We start from the raw sequence: 27685 nt of genomic DNA, 5'->3' as shown, positions 1-27685 counted from the left end.
CCAAGTCCTTGGGCCCTGCACCCCATGGGAGACCAGGAGAAGCACCTGGCTCCTGCCTTCGGATCAGCGCGGTGTGCTGGCCGCAGCGCGCTGGCCGCGGCGGCCATTGGAGGGTGAACCAACGGCAAAGGAAGACCTTTCTCTCTGTCTCTCTTTCTCACTGTCCACTCTGCCTGTCAAAAATAAAAAAAAGAAAAAGAAAAAAAAAAGTATGAGTTGACTATAAGTAAATTGTACCACAGTAACATTAATTCTGTAAAAAACCTTTTATTAACACTGAAATAGGTAGGTAAATAAAGGTCATCTTCTGCAGAAGGAAATGAATAAGATGAGTTCAATTTAGATGTGCTTAACATCATAGATATCTCAACTAGGTCTGGGTATAAAGGATGGGATAGGGAGGTGGGGGAAAGAAATAGAAAGCATTGATAGATATCTACAGTTAGGGGCATCAGAAAGAACCACCAATAAAACAAATACTTTAAAGAGGAAGGAAATGATAATGTCAAGTATTACAAGGAAGCAGAGGAAATAAAGAACTACAAATGGGTGGGTGTTCAGCACAGAGGTTATATACCCAACTGGGATACTCATATCACCATATGGGAGTGCTGGGTTCAAGTCTCTGCTCCACTTCCAATTCCAGCTTCCTACTAATACTCATTCTGGGAGACAGTAGGTGCTGGCTCAAGTACTCCCTGTCACCCAACTGGGAGACCTGGATGGCTTCAGCCTGTCCCAGCCTCAGCTGTGGTGGGCAGATGGGGAATGAATCAGCAGATGGTTGATAGCTCACTCATATGGGTGTGAGTTCAAGTCCCGATTGCTCGGCTTCCGATCCAGCTCTCTGCTATGGCCTGGGAAAACAGTAGAAGATGGCCTAAGTCCTTGAGCCCCTGCATCTACATGGGAGACCTAGAAGAAGCTCTTGGTTCCCAGCTTCGGATTGGCCAAGCTCCAGCCGTTGCAGCAATTTAGGGAGTGAAGCAGCAGATGGAAGACCTCTCTCTCTCTGCCTCTGCTTCTCTGTTAACTCTGTCTTCCAAATAAATAAATAAATCTTTTAAAATTTTAAACTAAAAATAGAGGGTGGCATCGTAACACAGCAGATTAAGGTGCCATTTAAGATGCCAACATCCCATATCAGAGTATCAGTTTAAGTATGGATCAATCTGCTTCCAATCCAGCTTCCTGCTAATGCATCCTGGAAAGCAGCAGATTCAAGTACTTGGGTCCCTGCCATCCAAGTGGGAGACTCAAATGGAATTCCAGGTTTCTGGCTTCAGCCTGGCCCAATCCTGTGGTTGAGGGTACTTGGGTAGTGAACCAACAGATGGAATATCTTTCATTTTCTCTTTCTGTGTGTTTGCACACGTGGTATATCTGTGTGTGTCACTGTGCCTTTCAAGTATATGAAAATAAACATTTAAAAATTAAAATAAATATGTATTTGCTTCTTAAAAAGTTATTTATTTGGAAGTCAGAGTGACAGAGAGAGAGAGGGAGAGACAAAGAGAGATCTTCCATCTGCATGTTCACTTAAATGGCCACAAAAGCTGGGACTGTGCCAGGTCAAAGCCAGGAACCCAGAGCTTCTTCCAGGTCTCCCATATTGGTGCAAGTTCTTGGGCCCTGCTTTCCCTGGACATCAGCAGGGAGCTGGATCAGAAGTAGCGCAGCCAGGACACGAACTAGCACCCATGTAGGATGACAGAGTTGCAGGCTTTTACCCACTATACCACAGTGCTAGCTCCTAAAATAAATATGTATCTTACAACATCTGCCACACCAATGAGCTAAAGTGCTGCCTGCAATGCCAGCATCCCATATCAGAGCACCAATTTAAGTCCTGGGCTGCTCTGAGTCCTGTCTAACTCCCTGTTAATGTGCCTGAGAGGGCAACAGATGATGGTCCAAGTTCTTGGGCCCCTGTCACCCAGGGATGGAGTGCCCAGCTCCATGCTCCGGTCCTGGCTGCTGCAGTCATTTGGGGAGGGAAACTGCAGATGGAAGATCTCTTTCCATCTGTCACTCTGCCTTTCAAATAAATAAATAAATCTTTAAAAAAAATGGCATGTAATAAATGATGATACTACTAAAATTCTTACCATGAATTTCAAAATAATTCACTTCTTATTTTTAGGATCTATTTATTTAGTTGAAAATCAGAGTTATAAATCGAGAGGGAAAGACAGAAAGAGAGATCTTCCATCCACTGGTTCACTCTCCAGATAGCCACAATGGCCAGCACAAGGCCAGGCCAAAGCCAGGAGCTTTACCCAGGTCTCCTAGGTGGGTGGCAGGGGACCAGATACTTGGGTCATCTACTTCTGCTTTTCCAGCCCATTAGCAAGGAGCCAGATCAGAAGTGGAGCAGCCAGATCAGAACTGGCACCCATATGGGATACTGGCATCATGGGCAGTGGCTTTACCTGCTATACCACAACACGGGTCCCTCATTTCTTTTTCTTTTTCTTCTTTTAAAGGTGATCTCACTTTTTTTCATTTGAAGGGCAGAGAAAAAAAGACAGAGAAAGAAGCCCGTTCGATAATCACTCCCTAAATGCCCACAAAGGCTAGGGCTGGGTGAGGCTTCCAACATGGGTAGCAGGGACCCAATTACTTGAGACATCACTGTCACCTCCTAGGTTCAGCATGAGCAGAAAGCTGGAGTCAAAAGCTGAGCTGGGTACTGATTCCAGGCATTTTGATATGGGATGCAGGTATCTGAACCATTAAGCTGAAAGACCAATCCAACAAAATTCAAATTTTTTTTTTTTTTTTGGACAGGCAGAGTGGACAGTGAGAGAGAGAGAGAGACAGAGAGAAAGATCTTCCTTTGCCGTTGGTTCACCCTCCAATGGCCGCCGCAGCCAGCGCACCGCGCTGATCCGAAGCCAGGAGCCAGGTGCTTCTCCTGGTCTCCCATGGGGTGCAGAGCCCAAGCACTTGGGCCATCCTCCACTGCACTCCCGGGCCATAGCAGAGAGCTGGCCTGGAAGAGGGGCAACCGGGACAGAATCCGGCGCCCCGACTGGAACTAGAACCCGGTGTGCCAGCGCCACAAGGCGGAGGATTAGCCTGTTAAGCCACGGCGCCAGCCCAAAATTCAATTCTTAAAAGACTAAATGGGGCTAACGTTGTAGCATAGCAGATTAAGCGATTTGGGATGCTGTCTGGGATGCCCACATCCCATATGAGAGTGGCTGAAGGGGCAGGTGCTGTGGAGTAAAGCAGGTTAACCAGCATCCCATATGGGTGCCAGTTCTAGTCCCAGCTGCTCCTCTTCCAATCCAGTTCTCTTCTATGGCCTGGAAAAGCAATGGGAGATGACCCAAGCATTTGGACCCCTGCACCCACATGGGATACCCAGAGGAAGCTCCTGGTTCCTGACTCCTCAGATCATATCAGCTTTAACCGCTGCGGAACCAGCAGATGGAAGATTTTCCTCGCTGTCTCTCCCTCTCACTGTCTGTAACTCTACTTCTCAAATAAATAAATAAAAATCTTCAAAGAAAAAAGAGAGAGAGAAAGAGAGCAAGTTCCTGGAATTGAGTTCCACCTCCACTTCCAATCCAGCTTACTGCTAATGTGTATTCTGGGAGGCAGCAGGTGATGGTCCAAGTATTTGGGTCCCTACCATCCATGTAGGAGACCCAGATGCAGTTCCTGACTCTTGGCTTCAGCCTGGCACAGCCTCGGCTGTTGCAGGCATTTGGGGATTCAACCAGCAAACAGAAGATCTCAATCTCTCTGTCTCAATCTCACTCTCTCTCTCTCTCGTTCTGCTTTTCAAATAAAATAAATACTTTTTAAATATAATATGTAACTTTTTAAAGCATTAAATAAGCTACAACTCAACATATGACAAATATTTACAATGGCTGCAATATTCCAGTTCTCTTCTTCTTTAGGGCACATGGTAGAACAACAGTTCCTTGCCCTCTGTGAAATCTCTTAAAGCCACATGACTTGCTTTCACTGATGAACTATTAGCCAGAGTAGCATGTCCCTCTAGGGAACATTGGAAGGGAAGGAATATCTGGCCCACAAGCCATATAAGGTCCACAAAACCAATTGTTCTTGACCTGCCAAGGCAGGACTTGAAATTCATTAAATCTACAGCAGGCTAATTTTTAAGTTGATAATTTTGTCTGGCATACAAATGATGTTATAAATATCCAAATGGTCCTTGACAGAAAAAAGGTTCTGCACACCTGGTTTAGAAGGTAAAGACTTTAAGAGCCAGAGAGGAATTGACTGTCCCAATGTCATGGAAAATATAGAACCATGTGTTAAAATGGAGCTTGCACATCAAGAACAAGAATAACACACCTTCACACTGTATGTGGCCAATACACATAGCATGCCTTTAAAAAGATTTTTTGCCCTATTAAAAGCCGCTTAAGGCCGGCACCACGGCTCACTAGTCTAATCCTCCGCTTAGCGGCACCGGCACATCGGGTTCTAGTCCTGGTCGGGGAGCTGGATTCTATCCCGGTTGCCCCTCTTCCAGGCCAGCTCTCTGCTATGGCCCGGGAGTGCAGTGGAGGATGGCCCAGGTGCTTGGGCCCTGCACCCCATGGGAGACCAGGAGAAGCACCTGGCTCCTGCCTTCGGATCAGCGCGGTGCGCTAGCCACAGCGGCCATTGGAGGGTGAACCAACGGCAAAAGGAAGACCTTTCTCTCTGTCTCTCTCTCTCACTGTCCACTCTGCCTGTCAAAAAATAAAATAAAATAAAGATTAAAAAAAAAAAGCCGCTTAAAATTGCTTTTTTAATTTGAGAGACAGCATGCATGCTCCTATCCTCTTGTTTCAATCCACAGATCCCTGCAAGGGCCAGGACTATGCTAAACCAAAACCAGAAGCCAGGAATTCAATCCAAGTTTCCCATGTAGGGAGCAAGAACCCACTATTTAGAGTCATCATCACTGTCTCCCAGGGTCTGCATTAACAGGAAGCTGGAGTTAGGAACCAGAGCTGGCCACCAAAACCAGTATTTTAACTGCTAGGCTAAATGCCTGCTCCTGACATTTTAAAGCTATGTGTTACAACAATATAATTTAATCTCTCCTAACCAATACACAACTAGAACCAAAAATTATTATCTCTCCCTTGTAGCCTTGCAAAATAAAATTATCCTCAATATATCCTTTTGCTTAGCTTGAGTTAGCCTGAAATGCCATTAATTGTTTTTACCCAAATATTTCTCAAATACATCATGTCAAGTATACTCCTTAATCAGATTGCTCTAATAGTATCCTAATCAATTTCCCTATAAATAATTTCTGCCCATCTATTCTCTGTAATACCTCCAGTGGAATCTTTTTAAGACACTAATCTATTCACATCACACTCTTATTTTTATATGACTTTCACATCAACAAGAAGTACTATAAAAATGGCCCTTCAAGAATTATCTCTATCTGTAAGAGATACTAGAAATGTTCTATATCTTGTTTTGAGCAACAGTTTAGACGGGAGTAGGGAATGTCAGGCCTGCAAGCCATAAAAGACTGTGAAATCATTTGGTCTAGCCCTGCCATGGCAATCACAGGGGGATTCGAAATGCAGTAAGTCAATCAGTTAGAGAGAGGAAGGGAAAGACAGAGTTAAAGAGAGATTTTCCATCCACTGGTTCGCTCCCTAGATGGCTGGCAATGGCCAGGGCTGGGCCAGGCCAAAACCAGAAGCCAGGAGCTTCATCCAGGCCTCCCACGTGGGTGGCAGGGAACCACTTAACCCATGTTCCATTATTGTACCCAGTCACTAGCACATACTGCTGGATTGGAAGTGGAGCAGCCAGGACATGAACCAGTGCCCATATGAGATGCCAGTGTCACAGGCTGTGGTTTTACTCAGTATGCTACAATGCAGTTCCTAGCAGGCTCTTTTTCAAGTTGATAATTCTTTATGACCCACAAATGCTATAAATATCCAAATGGCCCTTTGTAGAAAAAAGGTTCACCATCCCCGGTTTAGAATGCAATGCTCAAAACATACAATAAATAACGTGTATGACTGCTGAATTTTATTTTGATACAAAAGCTACCTAATTTACTAAACTGATGACTTTTAAATTTTTGTTTATATTTTTAAAATTTATTTTAAAGGCAGAAAAAAAGGGAAACAGAGACAGAGATCTTCCATTCACTGGCTCATTCATTTGTCAAATGCCTGTGACAGCAGGGGGCTGGACTAGGCTGAAATCAGGAGACAAGCCTAGTATCCTATGTGGATGGCAGAGACCCATAGATCAGCACTTAGATGATCACCTGCTGCCACCTAGAGCACACATTAGCTGGAAGCAGAACTGGACTCTAATCCAGGCACTATGATATGGGGCTGCTGTTATTCCAAGCAGCATCTTAACCATTGCACCATATACCTGTCCCCAAACTGGTAGCCTTTTTATATATATTTGCTCCATCGTGTATATATATATATATATACACACATATATATATATATATCCCTTTTATATATATAGATATATATTTGGTCCATCCCTTTTCCTTACCTTTTTTTTTTTTTTTTTTTTAAAGGGAAGGAAAAAGAGAGAGAGAGAGAGAGAGGGAGAGCGCGCGCACACTCTTCCATCCCCTGGTTCACTCCTGGTTCACACTAGACTGAAGCCAGAGCCTAGAACTCCATCTGGGTCTCCAATGTGGGTGGCAGGAGCCCAAGAATTTGAGTCATCATGTGTGCATCAACAGGAAGCCAGAGTCAGAAGCTGACTGGGGATTCAAACCCAGGTATTCTGTTGTTAGATTCAAGTGTCCCAAGCAGTGTCTCAAACCACAGTACCAAAAACCCACCAGCCCCAAAACTTTAAATTCAAATTCCATCAACCACTATTTTGATTTGATGTCATAAGACATACCACCAAATCACAAATTATAACTATGTATCTCAAAAACATATTAAATTTAAATCGATTTCCACTTTTAGTGTAAATAAACTGGACTAATGACTGTACTTGAAAAGGATTTTAAAAAGAACACTTTTCAAGAAATGTTCAGTCTCATACCACAGTGCCACCAAATAAAATACAGTAAAATAGTTAAGTACTAAAACCAGGGACACAGGGCTAATGCTGTGGCAAAAGTGGGTTAAAGCTTGGGCCTCCAACCCAGGCATACCATAAGGGCACAGGTTAGAGTCCCAGCTGCTCCACTTCTGAACCAGCTCCCTGCTAATGTGTCTGGGAAAGCGGCTAAGGATGGCCCAAGTGTTTAGGCCCCTGCACCCACGTGGGAGATCCTAAGACACTCCTGTCTCCTGGCTTTGGTCTGGCCCAGCCCTGGTCACTGTGGCCATTTGGGAAGCTCTCTCTTTGTAACTTTGCCTTTCAAATAAACAAAATAAATCTTAAAAAAAAAATCTAGGATACCATTTCATTGAATTTCCATATACGAAAATTATATTAAAACAGAGAATGGTGGTATAAAAAAAAAGTTGGACAAATTTTATATCAGTTACTTATTTTCACAAACATTTCACACCTCAACAATAGAACCATTAATTGTTAATGACTAGATTTATCACCTCAAAGGCAGTTGTTAAGGGGCTAGCACTGCTTCCAACACACGCAACCTGTATCAGACACATGTATCCCATACTGGATGCCCAGTTGGAGTCCTGGCACTTCAGCTTCCAATCCAGTTTCTTACTAATGGATCCTGGGAGGCAGCAGATGATGGCTCCAATGTCTGAGACCCTGCCACCCATGTGGGAGATCCAGATGGAATTCTAGGCTACTGTCTTCGGCCTGGCCCAGCTCTGGCTGTTGCAGACATTTAGGAAATAAACTAGTAAATAGAAGATTGATTCTCTCTCCACCCCCCCCCCCCATCACTCTACCTTTCAAGTAGGTGAAAATAAATAAACATTAAAAATACAGTAATAAAACATTTTAAATGTTTGCTCTTCAGGGGCCAACGCCGTGGCTCACTTGGTTAATCCTCCGCCTGCAGCGCCGGCATCCCTTATGGGCGCCAGGTTCTAGTCTCAGTTGCTCCTCTTCCAGTCCAGCTCTCTGCTGTGGCCTGGGAGGGCAGTGCAGGATGGCGGAGGAGCTTGGGCCCCTGCACCCACATGGGAGACCAGGAAGAAGCACCTGGCTCCTGGCTTCGGATCGGCGCAGTGCCAGCTGTAGCAGCCATTTGGGGGGTGAACCAATGGAAGGAAGACCTTTCTCTCTCTCTCTCATTGTCTATAACTCTACCTGTCCAAAAAAAAAAAAAAATGTTTGCTCTTCAAAAAGTTCACTGAGGGGCAAACATTTGGCCTAGCAGTTAAGATTTCTGGGTATCTGGGGAATAAACCAGCAGATGAAAGCTCTCTCTCTAGCTATTCTTTGACTTCCAATTAGCTTTTTATTTAAGTTAATCGAAAATCTGTAACAAAAAACACATCAGGGGCCAGCACTGTGGCATAGCAGGTAAAGCCACTGCCTGTAGTTCTGGCATCCCTTATGGGCACCAGTTCACGTCCCGGCTGCTCCACTTCTGATCCAGCTCTCTGCTATGGCCTGGGAAAGAAGTAGAAGATGGCCCAAGTGTTTGAGCCCCTGCACCCATGTGGGAGACCAGAAAGAAGCTCCTGGCTCCTGGCTTCAGATCAGCGCAGCACCGGCCAAGCGGCCATCTGGGGAGTGAACCAATGGATAAAGACCTCTCTCTCTCTCTTCCTCTCTCTCTCTCTGCCTCTGCCTCTCTGTAACTCTGCCTTTGAAACAAACAAATACATCTTAAAAAAAAAAAATCATGGATTTCAAAATAGTTTTGCACAAAAATTATCTTGACTTTTAAATCCATTCTTCCACAAACAGTATGAAGTACTCTCATATACAACTAAATTAACCAGATGTTTTTTAAAAAACCTAGTTGTTTAGGTGGGGCCGGAACACTGACATAGTGAATAAAGCTGTCACCTGTGGTGCCAAGCATTCCATATGGGTCCTGGTTCAAGTTTAGGCTGCTCCATTTCCAATCCAACTCCCTGCCGGTATGCCTGGGAAGGCAGTGCACCAAAGTGGGAGACCCAGAAGAAGCTCCTGGCTTCGGATTGGCCCGACTCTGGCTTTTTCAGCCATTTTGGGAATGAACCACAAGATGGAAGATCTCTCTCTCTCTCTTTTCAAATAAAATAAATAAATCTTTAACAAAAAAAAAAAAACTAGCTGTTTAGAATAGATAGTATAATATCTTGGGAAACTAATTCTCTAACAAAGTAAAGTATTTAAAGAAAAACACATTACCTATATTTTGAAAATAGGCATTTCAAATGTAATAAAAGTAAAGTTCCTTGACTTTTTTTCTTTTTAAATTTTATTTTTTTAAAGATGTATTTGTTTATTTGAGAGAGAGAGTTACAGACAGTGAGAGGGAGAGAAAGAGAAAGGTCTTCCTTCCGCTGGTTCACTCCCCAAATGGCCACAACAGCCAGAGCTGCGCCAATCAAAAGCCAGTTTCTTCCAGGTCTCGTGGGTGCAGGGGCCTAAGGACTTGGGCCATCTTGTACTGCTTTCCCAGGCCACAGTAGAGAGCTAGACTGGAAGAGGAGCAGCTGGGACGAGAAACAGTGCCCATATGGGATGCTGGCACCACAGGTGGAGGATTAACCTCCTGCAAGGATTACCCAGCCTCAAGTTCTTGGATTTCTATTTAAGGTACTTAAAGTATACAAACTCCAACCAGGTCTATTCATGCTGATAAAAAAAAAAAAAAAGTTTCATAAATCATACTTGCCCCTGTATATAAGCACAAAATCTAATCTAATGCCAATATTAAACTATTAAATGGAAAAAAGTACCATTATTTGGCTGATTATTAAATAAACAGCATCTACTTCATATGTATTCAATCAAAGGAAGAAAAACTCCACTTATAGAAATACTCCATTATTCACGGGTTTCATTTAACATATTTTATCACAGCAATAAACTCTTGTGAAGTTTTTTTTTTTTTTTTTTTTTTAATTTTTTGACAGGCAGAGTGGACAGTGAGAGAGAGACAGAGAGAAAGGTCTTCCTTTGCCGTTGGTTCACCCTCCAATGGCCACCGCGCTGATCTGATGGCAGGAGCCAGGTGCTTATCCTGGTCTCCCATGGGGTGCAGGGCCCAAGCACTTGGGCCATCCTCCACTGCACTCCTGGGCCACAGCAGAGAGCTGGCCTGGAAGAGGGGCAACCGGGACAGGATCGGTGCCCCGACCGGGACTAGAACCAGGTATGCCGGCGCCGCAAGGCGGAGGATTAGCCTGTTGAGCCACGGCGCCGGCCTTGTGAAGTTATTTTAACATGTCAAATTATCTGATACATATAACAAAAACATAACACATATATCAATATTTTTACTTTCCCCTAAAACGTTATTCTTTAATGTAGAAGCTATGTCCAAAAAGTTTATTATACAATAATAAGTACAACTGGTTGAAAATGATATGTAAACAAAGAAATATTTTAACTCTGCATTTCCTATTGCTAACAATCAAGTTTCTCTATGACAGGGCATTTGTTCTCAAAGTAGAATTTCACATCTTTTCTTTTCCTACATTCCTTTTAAAGCTTTAGAGTAGTATTTTATAGAAGTGAACATTCATATATAAAACACAAAAATACTTTCTCACTACATAAACTGAACATAAAAAGGTCTCTTAATTATGTCTTTTTCAAATTATTTATTTTCTAGAGAAAATAAATGGAAAATGTTTGTGAAAATAAAATAGAAAAAATGGAAAAACTGGCACTAACAATGATATGGCAAAATAAAGAATCTAAAAGTAGGCATATTTTATTGCCCCTCTGGGACTCAGAACATCTGAATTCTAGGCCGGCGCCGCAGCTCAATAGGCTAATCCTCCACCTTGCGACGCCGGCACACCGGGTTCTAGTCCCGGTCGGGGCACCGATCCTGTCCCGGTTGCCCCTCTTCCAGGCCAGCTCTCTGCTGTGGCCAGGGAGTGCAGTGGAGGATGGCCCAAGTGCTTGGGCTCTGCACCCCATGGGAGACCAGGAGAAGCACCTGGCTCCTGCCTTCGGATCAGCGTAGTGCGCCGGCTGCAGCGCGACTACTGCGGCGGCCATTGGAGGGTGAACCAAGGGCAAAGAGGAAGACCTTTCTCTCTGTGTCTCTCTCTCACTGTCCACTATGTCAAAAAAATAAAAGAAAGAAAGAAAGAAAGAAAGAAAGAAAGAAAGAAAGAAAGAAAGAAAGAAAGAAAGAACGAACATCTGAATTCTAAAAAACAAAACAACTGAAATATGGTATTCCTACTATGTGACAACCTTATAAAAACATCAGGTTCAGGTCAGCATTGTAGCATAGATTAACCCTCTACCTGCAGTGTCAGCATCCCATGTGGGTGCTGGTTTGAGTCCTAGCTGCTTCACTTCCAATCCAGCTCCCTGCTGATGCACCTGCAAAGCAGCAAAGGATGGTCAAGTACTTGGGCTTCTACACCCATGTGGGAGACTTGGAGGAGGCTCCTGGCTCCTGGCTTTGACCTGACCCAGCTCCAAGTGTGGTGGCCATTTGGGGAACGAACCAGTGGATGGAAGATCTCGCCCTCTGTCTCTCTCCATCTCTCCATGTCTCTGCCTTTCAAATAAATAAATCTTTAAAAAAAAATAATCAAGATCATCATCTACAACTTACAAAGCATGAGATTAAACAATATGTAATAAACACTAGCCAGGGGTCAGTATTGTGGCGCACTGGGTTAAGCCACTGCCTGCTACACTAGCATCCCATATAAGTGCCAGTTCAAGTCATGTTCCACTTATCCAGTTTCCTGCTAATTTGCCTGAGAAAGCAGCAGAAGATGGCCTAAGGGCTTAGGCCCCTGCTACCCATCTGGGAAACCCAGAGGGAGTTCCAGGCTCCTGGCTTCAGTATGGACCAGCCTCAATCATTATGGCCATTTGGGGAATGAACCAGTGGATGGAAGATTCTGTCTCTCCCTGTCTGTAACTTTGCCTTTCAAATAAATAAGTAAACCTAAACAAACAAACAAACAAAAAAAACATAGGAGCAGGCCTTGTGGCATAGTGGGTAAAGACATTGCCTGAGAGGCCGGCATCACATGTAGGGGCCAGTTTGTGTGGCAGTTGCTCCACTTCTGATATAGCTCCTTGCTAATGTGCCTGGGAAAGCAGCAGAGGGTGGACTAGGTACTTGGGCCCCTGCACCCACATGGAAGACCCAAATGAAGCTCTTGCCTTCTGGCTTCAACCTGGCCCAGCACCAGCTGTTGCAGCCATTCGGGAAGTGAACCAGTGGACAGAAGATATTTCTCTCTGTCCCCCCCTCTCTCTGTAACTCTGCCTTTCAAATAGATAAATAACTCTACTTCTCAAATAAATAAAATCTTTTTTAAAAGATTTAATTTATTTATTTGAAAGTCAGAGTTACATAGAGAGGAGAGGTAGAGAGAGAGAGAGAGAGAGAGGTCTTCCATCCAATGGTTCACTCTCCAGTTGACCGCAACAGCCGGAGCTGCGCAGATCCAAAGCCAGGAGCCAGGAGCTTCTTCTGGGTCTCCCACATGGGTGCAGGGACCCAAGGACTTGGGCCATCTTCTGCTGCTTTCCCAGGCCATAGCAGAGAGCTGGATGAGAAGTGGAGCAGCTGGGTCTCGAACCGGCACCCATATGGGATGCCGGTGCTTCAGGCCAGGGCATTAACCCGCCGGCCCCATAAATAAAATCTAAAAAAAAAAAAAAGTTCTGTAATTCATGAAAAGTATACTCACACATAAGGTGTGACACTTGGTATATGAAAACACATGTTCCCCAATAAAAAGTCTCAGAAGTCATCATCATTCCCAAAATTGTTGGTCCTCTGCCCAGGATTCTTTTAGACAAAATGCTTAGGATCTTCTAAGCGTCAAGGCTAGGAAAGGTAAATAACTCCAATCAAACTACCAAATGGACTAGAGACAGGATTCAGGAAAAAGTGAAGGCTGAGCTACTGAAGGTAAAAGGAAAAAACAAAAAGCAGCATACTTCAGAAACATGAGATCAGAAGTAAAGGGATAAGGCAGAAACAGAATTTCCATAAAAAGTTAACTAGGTACCTGGAATACATAAAAATATAGCAAACAAGTTTCCAAAATAATGCTTTCCATTTACTTATGTACCTCATTCAGACATCTCCTATTATTTAACTGGTATTGTGACTCATGAAATTGAATTCACAAGTCACTGAAAGCACTGGCTTAGAAGAATTTACAATCATAAGGAAGCTCCTTCTTTCCTATGAATATCTACCTATTCAGGAGGTGGAAGAATTAAGAAGGCAGAATTAATTCTTCCACAGCAGGGACAGTATCTTAGTGGCACATAATAAGCAAAGTTTTGTGAATTAATACACTTTGGAACAAAAAGCACTTTTAAGATGAACACGTGTCAGGGTCAGCACTACGGCACAGCATGTAAAGCCACAACCTGCAGTGCCAGCATCCCATATGGGCACTGATCTGCTGCTCCACTTCCCATCCAGCATCTCTTGATAGCCTGGGAAAGCAGTAGAAGATGGCCCAAGTCCTTGGGCCCCTGCACCCGCATGGGAGACCTGGAAGAAGATCCAGGCTCCTGGTTTTAGATCGACCCAGCTCTGGCTGTTGCGGCAATTTGGGGAGTGAACCAGCACGGCAGAGAGAGGACCTCTATCTCTGCCTCTGTCTCTTTCTAACTTTGCCTTTCAAATGAATAAATAAATCTCAAAAAAAAAAACGAATGCATGTCTACAAATGAAACGAATTAAAAGGCTTACAAGAACATGAGTACTTTGGATACCTTCAAAGCCAGGGGCAGTGAAAAGAGTTTCAAGAGGTAGACGTGTGATATCAAATTTTTCTTAAATGAACAAATGAATGGGCCAGCGCCGTGGCTCAATAGGCTAATCTTCCACCTTGAGGCGCCGGCACACCAGGTTCTAGTCCCGGTCGGGGCACCGTATTCTGTCCCGGTTGCCCCTCTTCCAGGCCAGCTCTCTGCTGTGGCCAGGGAGTGCAGTGGAGGATGGCCCAAGTGCTTGGGCCCTGCACCCCATGGGAGACCAGGAGAAGCACCTGGCTCCTGCCATCGGAACAGCGCGGTGCGCCGGCCGCAGCGGCCATTGGAGGATGAACCAACAGCAAAAGGAAGACCTTTCTCTCTGTCTCTCTCTCTCACTGTCCACTCTGCCTGTCAAAAAAAGAAAAAGAAAAAAAAAAAAAATGAAGTACCAAAGGAAATGGAAATTTCATTCCTACAACAGGCCTTATATACAGAAAGGAAGAAGAAAACCTCTAAGAGACTAAAAATTCATATTAGTATCAGGTAATACATAGTAACCAGCAAGTTAACTATCCTAAAATCCTAACCATGTCTCTGAAAAGTATGTCAGACTTGTAAAAGTGTAAATTCAACTTCAACTCAAAATTATATAATGTAATTCATTATTAAATATTAGATTCTCTGTATCCATTTATTTTTTTTTTTTTTTTTTGACAGGCAGAGTGGACAGTGAGAGAGAGAGACAGAGAGAAAGGTCTTCCTTTTGCCGTTGGTTCACCCTCCAATGGCCGCCGCGGTAGCGCGCTGCGGCCGGCGCACCGCGCTGTTCCGATGGCAGGAGCCAGGTGCTTATCCTGGTCTCCCATGGGGTGCAGAGCCCAAGCACTTGGGCCATCCTCCACTGCACTCCCTGGCCACAGCAGAGAGCTGGCCTGGAAGAGGGGCAACCGGGACAGGATCGGTGCCCCGACCGGGACTAGAACCCGGTGTGCCGGCGCCGCAAGGCGGAGGATCTGTATCCATTTATAAACATTTATTAAGCAGCTAGTATGTGAAGGCCAACAACTTACTGAGTGCTTACTACATGTCAGGCAATAAGACTAAGGATTATTCCAGCAAGGAGCTTCCACAGTTCATTTAAAGTGTTACTATGAAGAAACTACACATGAATTTCAAAAACGTTTGCACCTAAATAAATATATCTTTTAATTCCATTTTCCACAAATTTCTCGAGGTACCCTCACATTTAAATCTAATAACCTAGTTATAGTTATTTAAAGAAAAGTTGAGGCTTAAAAATTAGGTAAATTGGGGCCAGTGCTATGGCATACAGGTTAAAGTCATGGCCTGCAGCTCCAGCAACCCATATGGGTGCCAGTTCGAGTCCCAGCTGCTCCACTTCCAATCCAGCTCTCTGCTAATGTGCCTAGGAAAGCAATGGTGCACAGCCCAAGCCCTTGGCCCCTGCATCAATGTGGGAGACCCAGAAGATGCTCTTGGCTCCTGGCTCTGGCCCAGCAAAGCCCAGTTGTTGCAGCCATTTGGGGAGTGAACCAGAGGAAGGAAGATCTGTCTCTCCCTCTCTCTGTTTAACTCTTTCAAATAAATAAATATATTTTAAATTAGATAAGTTGCACAACTAAAAAATTAAAGATACATTAGGAAGGGGCCAGTGTTGTGGTATATAAGCCATCATCATGATGCTAGCATCCCATATGGGCAACAGTTTGAGTCCCAGCTGCCCCATTTCTGATCTAGCTCTCTGTTAATGGCCTGGGAAAAGCAATGGAAGATGGTACAAGTGTTTGGGCCACTGCCACACATATGAGAGACCCAGATGAAGTTCCTGACTCCTGGCTTCAGCCTGGCCCAGCCCTGGCCATTAAGCCACCTGTGGAGTCAACCAGAGGATGGAAGATCTCTCTACATATCCCCCTCTCTGTAACTCTGCCTTTCAAATAAATAAATCTTTATAAATAAGTAAATATATATATATATATATATATATATATATATATAGACAGAGACAGACAGACAGACAGAGAGAGAGAGAGAGAAAGAGAGAGGTGGACATTGTGATGCAGTGGGTTAGGCTGCCACTTGGAATACCCAGATCCCATATCAGAGCACCAGTTGGAGTACCAGCTGCTCTACTTCTGATCCAGCTCTCTGCTAATACTCCTGGGAAGCAGCAAATGATGGCTCAAGTACTTGAGTTTCTGTCATCCACACAGAGACCTGGATGGATTCCCTGCCTCCTAGCTTCAGCCTGGCCTAGCTCTGATAGGGAACAAAGGGATCCCAACTGGCAGTTAAACCACTAGGCCAAACATCTGCCTGTTCCCTGTCTCCACAGTGATGTGAAGAGTGAACTAGTAGATGGAAGAGCTCTCTTGCTCACTCACTCTCTGTCACTCTGCATTTCAAATAAATAAATCTCTCTTTCTTTTATGATATATTGGTAGTCAGGCATTATGGTACAGTGAGTTAGCCACTTGGAATACCAACATCCCACATCTGAGTACATGGGATTGAGTCCGCATTCACTTCCAATGCAGCTTCCTGCTAATACACCTGGCAGGCAGCAGGTGAGGACCCAAATACTTGGGTTCTTGCCACCCATGTGGGAGACCCAGCTGGCTCCTGGCTTTGGCCCAATCCAGCCTCAGCTGTTTTGGACAATGGGAGAATAAACCAGCCAATGTAATCTTTCCCTGCTCCCCATCATTTGGTGTTCCATATATATATATATATATATGGAAAAGGCAGACGTCTGGCCTGGTGGTTTAGCTACCAATTGGGATCCCTTTGTCATCTATCAGAGTGACTAGACTTGAGTTCTGGCTCTGCTCCAGATTCCAGCTTCCTGCTGATGCACACCCTAGGAGGCAGCAGGCAATGGCTTCAGTAGTTGGGTCCCTACCACCCACATGAGATACCTGGATACATTCCTGGTTCTTAGTTCCTGGCTCTAGCCCTGGCCCTGGTCCAGTCTCAGCCCAACCCCCTTCTCAGCCATTGTGGGCACCACTGTGGGCATTTGAGGAGTAGACCAGTGGATGAAATTTTTCTCTCATAAATAGTAATAATAATATTAGTAGTAGCATTATACTAAGTACCAATTATTATTATTGGTGGCTGCAAATTAGAAAGCTTTATTCCATTATTTGGTAATTTTTTCTCAGAAACTAAACCTTGCATGTCATTCTAAATATTTAAGTAATTTGCTACTCCTAAACTGTATAAAATATTTAATCAAATAATTTATCAAAAGGAAAAATTACGAACCAGTTTTGTAGCACAGCAGGTTAAGCCGCCACCTCTGAAGCAAGCATCCCATATGAGAAGTGGTTCCAGTCCCAGCTGTCCACTTCCAACCCAGCTCCCTGCTAATGTGTCTGGGAAAACTGTGCATGATAGCTCAAGTGCTTGGGCATCTGCTACACACACGGGAGACCCAAGTAGAGTTCCAGGCTCCTGGCTTCAGCTTGGCTCAGCTCTGGCCCATGTGGCCATTTGAGGAGTGAACCAACAGATGAAGATCTTTTTCTCTCTCTGCCTTTCTCTCTCTCTCTTTTTTAAAAAAGATTTTATTTATTTATTTGAGAGGTAGAGTTACAGAGAGAGGGAGAAACAAAGGTCTTCCATCTACTGGTTCACTCCCCAAATGGCTGCAACAGCCGCAGCTGGGTCGACCTGAAGCCAGGAGCTCCCTCCAGGTCTCCCAGAGGGGTGCAGGGGCCCAAGTTCTTGGGCCATCTTCTGCTTTCCCAGGCCTCAGAAGAGAGCTAGATTGTAAGAAGAGCATCTGAGACTAGAACTGATGCCCACAGGGGATGCTGGCACCACAGGTGGAGGCTTAGCCCTCTACACCACAGAGCCGGCCTCTCTCTCCCTTTCAAATAAAAAAAAAAAAAAAAAATCTTTAATAGTAGAAACAACTACCTAGGACATAATTGACACTGGCATTTTTACCAGGTTGTATATCTATTATGCAAAGTACTTAGTAACCTACACTCTTACATACTTTATTAACTTGCCAGGTACTTATATTTTGAGAAATTCTCCTTTTATGGACCACTTAATTTTGTCATTAAGAATATACAGCCTTACATTATATACCAGAACAAAAAGCCTGCTTCAAGCCCAAATGGAAGAGATTAAAAAAGAAAATAACTGTTAACAGAGGTGGGCATTTACCTAACAGTTAAGGTACTCAAGTTCCATATCAGAGTACTTGGATTTCATACCCTGCACTCTTGCTCCTGACTCCAGTGTCCTCCTATACAGATCCTGGGAGGCAGTAGCAATGGCTCAAGTAATTAGGTTTCTGCTACCTTTGTGAGAGAACTAGATTGAAAATCAGCAAAAGCTGTCTCCCTCCCTCCCTCCTTTCTGTCTCTTTGCCTCTCAAATTGTTTACAAAAAGAAGTAATTGTCACTACATGATGACAGAAACGTCTCAACTAAAAAAAATTGTTTCTAGTCTCTCCACACTTTCCTTTAAAATATTTATTTACTGGCCAGCCCCGCGGCTCCATAGGCTAATCCTCCGCCTGTGGCGCCAGCACTCCGGGTTCTAGTCCCGGTCGGGGCGTCGGATTCTGTCCCGGTTGCCCCTCTTCCATAGCTCTCTGCTATGGCCAGGGAGTGCAGTGGAGGATGGCCCAAGTGCTTGGGCCCTGCACCCGCATGGGAGACCAGGAGAAGCACCTGGCTCCTGGCTTTGAATCAGCACGGTGCGCTGGCCGCAGTGGCCATTGAGGGGTAAACCAACAGCAAAAAGGAAGACCTTTCTCTCTTTCTCTCTGTCTTTGTCTCTCACTGTTCACTCTGCCTGTCAAAAAAAAAAAAAAAAAAGATTTATTTACTATAGGCAGGTCTGGGCCAGGCCCAGCCAGGAGCTATAAACTCCATATAGGTCTCCCACACAGGCAGCAGGAGTACATGTACCTGGGCCATCTTCCACTGTGCTCCCAGTGGCACATTAGGAGAAATCTGGATCAAAAGCAGAGTAAGCAAGACTTGAACCAGCACTCCAAGCTGTACTTAACTCTCTCTGCCACCGAGTCCCCCACACAACTTTCTAATTCAGTTTATTTTTTAGACAATATGAGATCTCTTCAATGAAATTAATCATCAATTTTTTTAAGAATTTATTTATTTCGAAATCAGAAAGAGAGAGAGAGAGACACAGATCTTCTACCTGAAGATAGAAGCTGGGTCAAGAGGAAATCAGGAGCCAGGAGCTTCATCTGGGTCTCCCATGTAGGGTGCAGGGGCCCAAGCACTTGGGCAATCTTCTGCTGCTTTTCCCAGGCCATTAGCAGGGAGCAAGATGGGAAGTGAAGCAGTTGGGACACAAACTGGCATCCATATGGGATGCCAGGCATCACAGGTGGCAATTTTACCCTCTATGCCATAATACCAATCATCAATTGTTAATCACTAAAAATTGAAATACTTTAACCTAATAATGGAATGAAATAATATAGGTTGGAGGACCAGCATTGGGGGGTAGCAGGTAAAGTCAACACTTGGCATACCACGTGAGTGCCAGTTAATGTCCTGGCCACTCCACTTCTGATCCAGCTCCCTGGTAACGGGCTGGGAAAAGCAACAGAAGATGGCCCAAGGGACTGGGCCACTGCCACCCAAGTGGGAGACCCAGGTGAAGCTCCTGGCTTCAGCCTGACTCAGCCCTGGCCATTGCAGCCATGGGAAGTGAACCAAGGATAGAAGATATCTCTCCCTCTGTCTCTCCTTCTCTTTGTAACTCAGCCTTTCAAAAAAAACTAAACAAATCATATATATTATATATACATATACATATATATATTATCTTCTCACTTATGTTTTACACTAGGAAATCTTGAAGAAAAAAAAAAAATCCGCCCCACTGCCATAAACAAGTACAGAAACGTAAAAACAGATGAACAAATGTTGGCACTCTGTTTAATGAAACAATTTCATTTATGTAATACCTGACTGCAGAAACACTTATTAGAAGCAATTAATTCATATATGATCCTGAACTTAAATGGCAGCTCTTAATATATACCAAAAAAGTTCCTGATTTCTAAAAGATCAAATTAGTCTGAGTACAATTAACTGTGCTTAGTAGTAGAGACTCCCGATAACCAAAAAGAGATACAAATGAGAAATTAACCGACTTTAATACACAAATCAGCCAAACGGCCGGTGCAGTGGCTCAATAGGCTAATCCTCCACCTTGCGGCGCCAGCACACCAGGTTCTAGTCCCGGTCGGGGCGCCGGATTCTGTCCCGGTTGCCCCTCTTCCAGGCCAGCTCTCTGCTGTGGCCAGGGAGTGCAGTGGAGGATGGCCCAAGTGCTTGGGCCCTGCACCCCATGGGAGACCAGGAGAAGCACCTGGCTCCTGCCATCGGATCAGCGCGGTGCGCCGGCCACAGCGCGCCGGCCACAACAGCCATTGGAGGGTGAACCAATGGCAAAGGAAGACCTTTCTCTCTGTCTCTCTCTCTCTCTCTATCCACTCTGCCTGTCAAAAAAGAAAGAGAGAGAGAGAGAGAGAGAGAGAGAGAGAAAGAAAGAGAAAGAAAGAAAGAAAGAAATCAGCCAAACATAAAACAGAGAACTTACTTACAAGTAATATGAAAAACAGATTAACTATAACGCTAATTTTAATGCCAACAAGGAAATTCTTAAATTATACTCTTATGGTTAGTTAGGAGAATCCAACCTTTTTGGTTGCTATAACTCATCAGTTTCATTCTTTTCATGGAATGGCATTACAACATGAGACCAAATATGTATATGCTTTGATATTCAGAAAGGTTACTTTATGTTAACACAAATTCAGTTAATTAGCAGATCCCCAGTTCTTCCAAAATCTGTATTAATAAAAATCCAGGGCCAGCACTGTGGCATAACAGGTAAAGCCTCTGCCTACAGTGCCAGCATCCCATATGGGTGCCGGTTTGAGTTCCGGCTGCCCTACTTCTGATCCAGCTCTCTGCTATGGCCTGGGAAAACAGCAGAAGATGGCCCAAGTGCTTGGGCCCCTGCACCTGCATGGGAGATCCAGAAGAAGGTTCTGGCTCCTGGCTTCGGATCAGCACAGCTCCAGCCATTGCAGCCAATTAGGAAGTGAACCAGCAGACAGAAGACCGACCGACCGACCGACCGACCGACCTCCCTCTCTCTCTCTCTCTCTGCCTCTCCTCTCTGTGTAACTCTTTCAAATAAATAAATAAATCTTAAAAAAAAAAAAAAAATCCAATGAGGTGAGTGTTTGGTGTACCACAGTGCCTGGTTTGAGGCCACTTTTGTTTCCAGCTTATACTAATGCATACTTTGGGAGGTAGCAGATGATGGGTCAACTACTTGGTTCCCTGCTACCCATGTGGGGGACCCGGATTGAGTGGTGGGCTCCTGGCTCCAGCCAGGCCCAACCCTGGCTTGTTGCAGCTTGGGAGAATGAACCAGCAGATGAAGATCTTTCTCTATGTCTCTGCCTTTCAAACAAAAATGAAAATAATTTTGTAAAATTTAAATGTGAAATCTTTAAAAATACAGTAATTATTTTCTATTCAAACTTTGGGTCTTATACACTGCTGTATTTCTTTAAAACCTCTCAGAGTTTATATCTGTTTGATACTATTCTTTACTTTGGAATCAATGTTTTGTTACTGTCAAGATAATCTTAGACTATTCAAAGTCTCCCTAAACCCAGTTGATTCTTAGAAATTCTCCCATCTATAAAACATGAGAATTATAACCAAATTAACAAATCAGATATCAGAATGCCAAAAATTAAGTCATTAAAAGAGAATCCAGAGAAACAGCCAGTTGTGAAAGAACAGGAAGTGATGTACACTGCCATTTTGTAGATGAACTATTTAGAAACCTAAGAAGTGACATACTAATCTGGAATCAACTCAGACGAATAGCTCTCAGTATTCTCTAACAGTGGCATCAGAGGTCATCTGAAATAACCCTCAAGCACATTTTTCCTCAATAATGAATTTATCTAATGGATCAAGAACACACTTTTACCACTTTTAGACAGAGATCCTACTAGCTACAGAAAACAGAAAGGGTTTCTTTTTAGTTCTCCTGAAGAGGACCCTTAGTTCTAGCATACTGAAACACAGCAAGTAGCTAACCTATACCCCATATACATCTGTAAGTTTTGTAGCTTTTATTAATAAATTCTTTCTTCCCACATCTTTTAAAAGTAAAAGCACTCTTTACTGAGAATATACTTGGATTTTTACAAGCTAGCCTATACACCTTAATTATCAACAAACCATAATATCGAGAATTAGGTTCTATGGCATAATTTCCCATATAAAAGAAAACTATACATCATAACTGCAGCTGTGTGGCATGAAATATTCAAATGAATAGCGCTGTTTCAGTTAAATGAGTCGACATGAACATCTAAAGAGAATAAGGCAAAGAGTTCCATTTTCTAAGGGACAAAATAATAAAACACATTTAACACGTCTCCTACATCACAATCATGAAACGAGATGATAAAAGCTAAATATGTGTCTAGCATTACTACAAACATCTTTAAATCTCTGTATTAAAATAGGGTTCAAAATGCAACACACACTCCAAGAAAGCTCTCAAGAACAACATTTAATGACAACATTGCAGATGGCATTTGGAGGTATTTAAAAATAAGTCACCAAACTAAGTAAAGTTTAAAAACTAAAAACAAAAAAGCAAAACCCATCACATAATCTATACATATTTTAGTCAATTTCATCACTTTGTGAAACAAATTTTTTGACTCTTAATATTCATATATGGAACCTTTTGGAATAGCTTCACCTGCAAATCTAAACACTTCAAGAAAAAAAATGTGTCAACAGTACATCAAGATTATTTCAAAGCTTGAAGACCATTATTTGTTCATAAACAGCACTTGGCAACACACTTCCAGAATGTTAACATTTTTATTTATTTCTACTCTAAGGACAAAACCAACAAGTATTACAGAAAAACAAATGATTTGTTTTAAAACAAACATGATTGAAGAAAATTAGTGAAAAAAATGACTACTTGATTTCCAGAATACAGATATGTCTTAACATAATTAGGTAATTTTTCATTGCCTTAAAAGTAATTGCTACAGAAAGATTTGCAACCTCATTATTTTCAGAAAATTCCAATTTCAATTATAACAAAATATTAACCTTAAAAACGTACAGCCCGGGGGATACGTCCATCACATAGACTGCCCGAATGTAATAATCTTAAAAATCCTTCAAGAACTACAAAACTCATAGGAAGAAAAAAAAAAAAAAAAAGAGGAGTACAAAATTATTTGAATCCTAACGAAAACCCAATCTGCTCACCAAAAAAAATGTCAATCCATACATCTCTCAAAAAGAGAGAGCAAGAGAGACATCCAACTGTTCTAACACCAGAGGGGTCCCTTCGAGAAGCCAGATCCCCCCACAACAACGGAAGCCTGTATCTCCCAGGGACCGGTCGCACAGGAAAGGTACTATAGACTGTACTGTTATCGAAACGAAGGAAAAAGAGTAACCTTTCCGAGAGAAGCGCCATTACTTCCCTCTCCTGCTCCCCCTCCCTTCAGTGTATACATGGGTCTGAGTATGAAGAAACTGCCTTGGACTTCTGCAGCATTGCAGTAGGCTTGAGCTGGGGAAGGGGGAAGGGTAGGGGGGGAAGAAATGCTCCCATCACCCCTTCAAGAAGAGTAGAGCTCTCCGGGGATGGGGGTGGGCGGGTGTGGAACCCACCCAGCCGGCTACCCAGAGCAGTCTCCCTTCCCAAGAATCCACAGACACTACAAAGGAGGAGCGGGAGGAGAGGGACCAGAAAGGAACATTGCGCCTTTAAATCGGGGTTCACATCAACCCAGTCGGCCAGAGGGCCACACCTTCCTCGAAACAGCCCCTTCCGGTGACCCTCAGGAAAAAGGAATGTAATCGCCCTAGCCCCTCAAAACGGGGAGGGCGCCCAACTCACCAGCTTCTTTACCCCACCCACAGAATCACAGACCCTCCTTGTCTCCCTCCCCCACCCCACCCCCACATCCCTTCTTCCACACAAGAGGCCTGAGTGGGCCGAATTTCCCCGCCCCCCTCCATGTCTCCTTTTCCCCAAGCAAAGGTGCCCTTACCCTTTCGCCGACAGGTCTGGGGCGGAGTAGGCAGGCACAGCCCCCTGCAGCTCTCCGGTGGCCGCTACGCTGGAGGGCAAGGAGTGAAGAGGAGAAGGAGGAGGAGGGGGCCCGGCGACAGACCGCCGCCCCCCCCCACCCCGGAGCCCCAGTGAGCCGCCCAGCCCAAGCTCTGCGACAAGGGGCAAGGGGGTGGGGGGGGCGAGGGGACGACCGGGGTCGAAGAGGCGCCCTCAGAGCTTGGGCTCAGCTAAGATGGCGCGGGGAAGTGCCGGGAGCTGCCGCCGCAGCCGCCGCCTCGGGGGAACCGTCCCGGGCCTCGGCCGCCTCCCGTCCTCACACAGCCGAGGCCCTCTCGGTCCCCCGCGGCGGCCCCTTGGCGGGCGGGCCCACGCGCAGTCCTTGGCCACCACCACCACCCCTGGGAAGGGGGCGCTCACAAAGGGAAGAGAGGCCGCGGGCCGGCCGGCGGGCTGCGGGGCGGGGTCCCCAGGGGCCGGGAGGCCTCAGAGGCTCGCGGGTGCCTAACGCTCTCGGCCCGCGAAGTGCGCAGGGCAGGCGGGACCCCTCCTCTCTCCTCGGGCAGGCGGCGGCACCGACTCACTCTCTTTGCCACCCTCCCTCTCTCCGAGCCCTGAAGCCACAGAGCTCGGCCGCTGCCCAGGTTCCCCCCCTTCCCCGACACCACTCCCCTCCTCCCGACAGTCATCCCAGTCTCCGATCTCGCGAGATTTCCCGCCTGACAGGCTCGACCCTGCGCGAGGCACGACTACGTGCGCGCGCGCGCCCTCACGAGAGCGCGCAGAGGCTTGCGCTGGGCGGTGTCGCCCTGGGCGCCGGGTGTCCGTGCCTCTGTCCAGCCCGGCCTCGGTCATCTCGCGGAGCCCCTATGCCACGCGGACATCAGGTGCATTTATCTCACCTCTCAAATCTGAGAGAAAAGAGTTTGTCTGTGCTCGCCTTTTGTCCTTTTTCACGCCTCCGAAGCATCCGTCCCCCGCTAAACTTGGGAATGAGAAGTTTGTCTTAAAATGTGTAGCATCCTATTCGCATACCTTAGGTCGACCCCTTCGAGGAATTCAGAGGTAAATTGGCCAGCATAATCAGTATGCAACTGAGTTTTTGATATCTTAGTAATTTTTAATTTTTTAACGGCGGTAAAGTAAGCTCACGTTATTTTAGTGATGGTCGCAAAAGCTTTTGTGGGTTTAGTAGACTGATGAGAAGTTTTTGGAACAAGAGCAGCAAGCAAACTAAAGGGCCCCAAGGGCTCTATGCAGGACGGAAAGTAGAGCTTATCTCATTTTTTCGGTGAGAAAAAAAAATTTTTTTTTGAGGGAAAATCCTCTTCAATGGTTCTTATTCAGTCAAGAATGGAAAAGTGTGCTTAGGAGCCAGCGTTGTGGCCTAGCCGGTTGAGCGGCCGCCACCTGCGATTGGAGCCCGGCTGCTCCACTTCCATCCCAGGCTTGGGAAGGCTGGGGAAGATGGCCCGAGCCCTTGGTCCCTGCCACCCGCGTGGGAGACCCCTGTGGAGTTCCAGGCTCCTGGCTTCAGCCCTGACTGTTATGGCCATTTGGGGAGTGAACCAGCAGATGGAAAATCTGACTATCTCCCTGTCTCTGTAAATCTGCCTTTCAAATAAATAAATAATTCTTTTAAAAAATGGCTAAAGTTCAGTCATAAAAAACGGTGGTCCTGGGGCCACATTTGTCCTGGTTCCTGCTTCCCTGATCCGTGGAAGCCCTGCAGCAGCTTTAGGCTCTTTCAGCTGGGCAGTCATCGGAGGCACTGGGGGAATGCGCCAGTGGATGGAAGAGGTCTTTCTCCTCCCTCTCCTAAGTAAAATTTTTTAACGATGGCTCTTCAAACAGCAAAACAATCATAAATACAATAAATAAATAAACAATAGAATAAAGTGTGTGAGGTGATTTTACAGTGTTCTGTAACCCTATGGGTGGTCGCGGTGTCTGTGTTTGACAATCGTCATGCGAGAGTACTCCTTGCTGTGTTCCCTTGTACATACATTGTCTCTGTGTAGCTCTCCCAGTATTGTGTGGTTTCGGATAGGGGTTCCATGTAAATACTCTTCCTGCTATCGAAATGCCGGCGCCCCGATCATGAATCACCCCCACGAGCGGTTTTGCCTCTATGCTAACACGTTTTGAGCCACTGACGTGCAGATGGATGGTTAGTTTCTTGGGCTTTTATTTTGCAATTTTATATATATATACATATATATAATATATATATTTATGGATTGGTTTTGTATAGTTTTCTGTTTGAATCTCTGAGCACCAAAGCTGCCCTTGGATTTTGGCGAGAACTTTCCGATGCCACTTCCTGACTCTCTGCTGCTTTGGTGTCTGCTCGTGTCGCGGGGATGGCGGCCCCGCCGTGGGTTTCTGTACGTGCGTGCTGTTATCTCACCTGCAGATATTGCCCTAGTAAATCTAACGTGCTTGGCTTAAAAAAAAAAAAAAATTTATTTATTTGAAAGGCAGGACTTCCATGAGACGAAAGAGGAAGAGGGAGAGAAAGAGCTTCCATTTGCTGGTTCACTCCCCAAAGGACTACTGCGGCTGGAGCTGGGACTAGGCCAGGCTGCAGCCAGGAGCCTGGAACTTCATCCTGATCTCGCACGTGGGTGGCAGGAGCCCAAGCACATGGGCCATATGTAGCTGCTTTCCCCAGGTGCTTTCGCAAGGAGCTGAGTCTTAGGTGGAGGAGCAGAGACTCTAACCATTGCCCATATTGGTTGCTAGAGTTGCAGATAGCACCTTAACTCAACGCTGAACTCATGTTGTATGACCTTTATGAATAAAAGTTTACTTTGTAACAATGATTGCAAGTTACAATAAGCTAAGGAAGTAAACTGGGATAAAAATCTAGCTGCTTGCTTCAATGGGATGCAGGTATGACTTGTTCTGAATACTCTCTTTTATAGTAAGGGTCCTTCCTCTCTGCCAGTCATTCCTCTTTTTATCTTTATTACCAACCACCACCCAATGGCAATCTCACCTCCTTGGAGTGGGAAACAAAAGGATTTCTATCTTCATCTCTCCTGCCCTTCACAGCCAAACCTCCTGAAAAAGCTGTGTATCCCCCACCTCCCCTGTGATTGATCTTGCCAAGTTCAAGAGTGACCTTGATTGCTATGTCTATTGGAGTCATTTAATCCTTTCCTCCTGTCATCTGCAGTATTTGACATAGTTGACACTGCAGTCTTGAAATTGTGTTCCTCCTTGGCTTTTTCGATACCATAAAACTGTTTTCCTTCTTCCTTCTGGTCCTGGCAGTGCCTTTCTTCCTCCACTCATCCTTAAAAGATGCCCGTCTAATCCTGATCTCTTTTCCTAAAAATATTAGAGCAAGAATATTATAGCTATTCCATACACTTCAAAGTGGAAAACAATTCAGGCTTTCCCATAGTATTTTTTAAATTGAAATTTTCAAATATATATGGAAAGAGTAGAATAGAATAATAAACCTCCATGTACCCAGTTTCAACTATTATCAATACTTTATCAGCCTTAATTCACTTCTTCTCCCACAAACCTATTTTCTAAACATTTTTTATTTTTTTTTTATTTGAAAGACAGACCCAGAAACAAAGAGAGGTCTTCCATCAGCTGGTTCACCCCACCAAATGCCCACAACAGCAGGGCTAGGCCAGGCTGAAGCCAGAAGCAAATAACTCAATTATGGTCTCCCACATGTGTGGCAGAGACCCAAGTATTTGAGCCATCATTTCC

The 27685-nt window shown here is 44.7% G+C and overlaps 1 protein-coding gene across 2 annotated transcripts in view; it reads right to left on the bottom strand.

Annotated features, from left to right (window-relative positions):
• TAOK1 (TAO kinase 1) overlaps positions 1–24597 on the bottom strand; it is a 155187-nt gene extending 130590 nt beyond the window's left edge. For both annotated transcript variants that reach the window (XM_062175210.1, XM_062175209.1), the window contains exon 1: positions 23931–24597. The gene's annotated coding sequence lies outside the window, so the exon portion shown is untranslated. The remainder of the gene's footprint in view (positions 1–23930) is intronic.
• Positions 24598–27685: the final 3088 nt, after the last annotated feature.

Source organism: Lepus europaeus, chromosome 18 (assembly GCF_033115175.1).
Source record: "Lepus europaeus isolate LE1 chromosome 18, mLepTim1.pri, whole genome shotgun sequence".
Lineage (NCBI taxonomy): Eukaryota > Metazoa > Chordata > Mammalia > Lagomorpha > Leporidae > Lepus > Lepus europaeus.
Note: the sequence above shows the minus strand (reverse complement) of the source record. Positions and strands in the feature narration are given on the sequence as shown.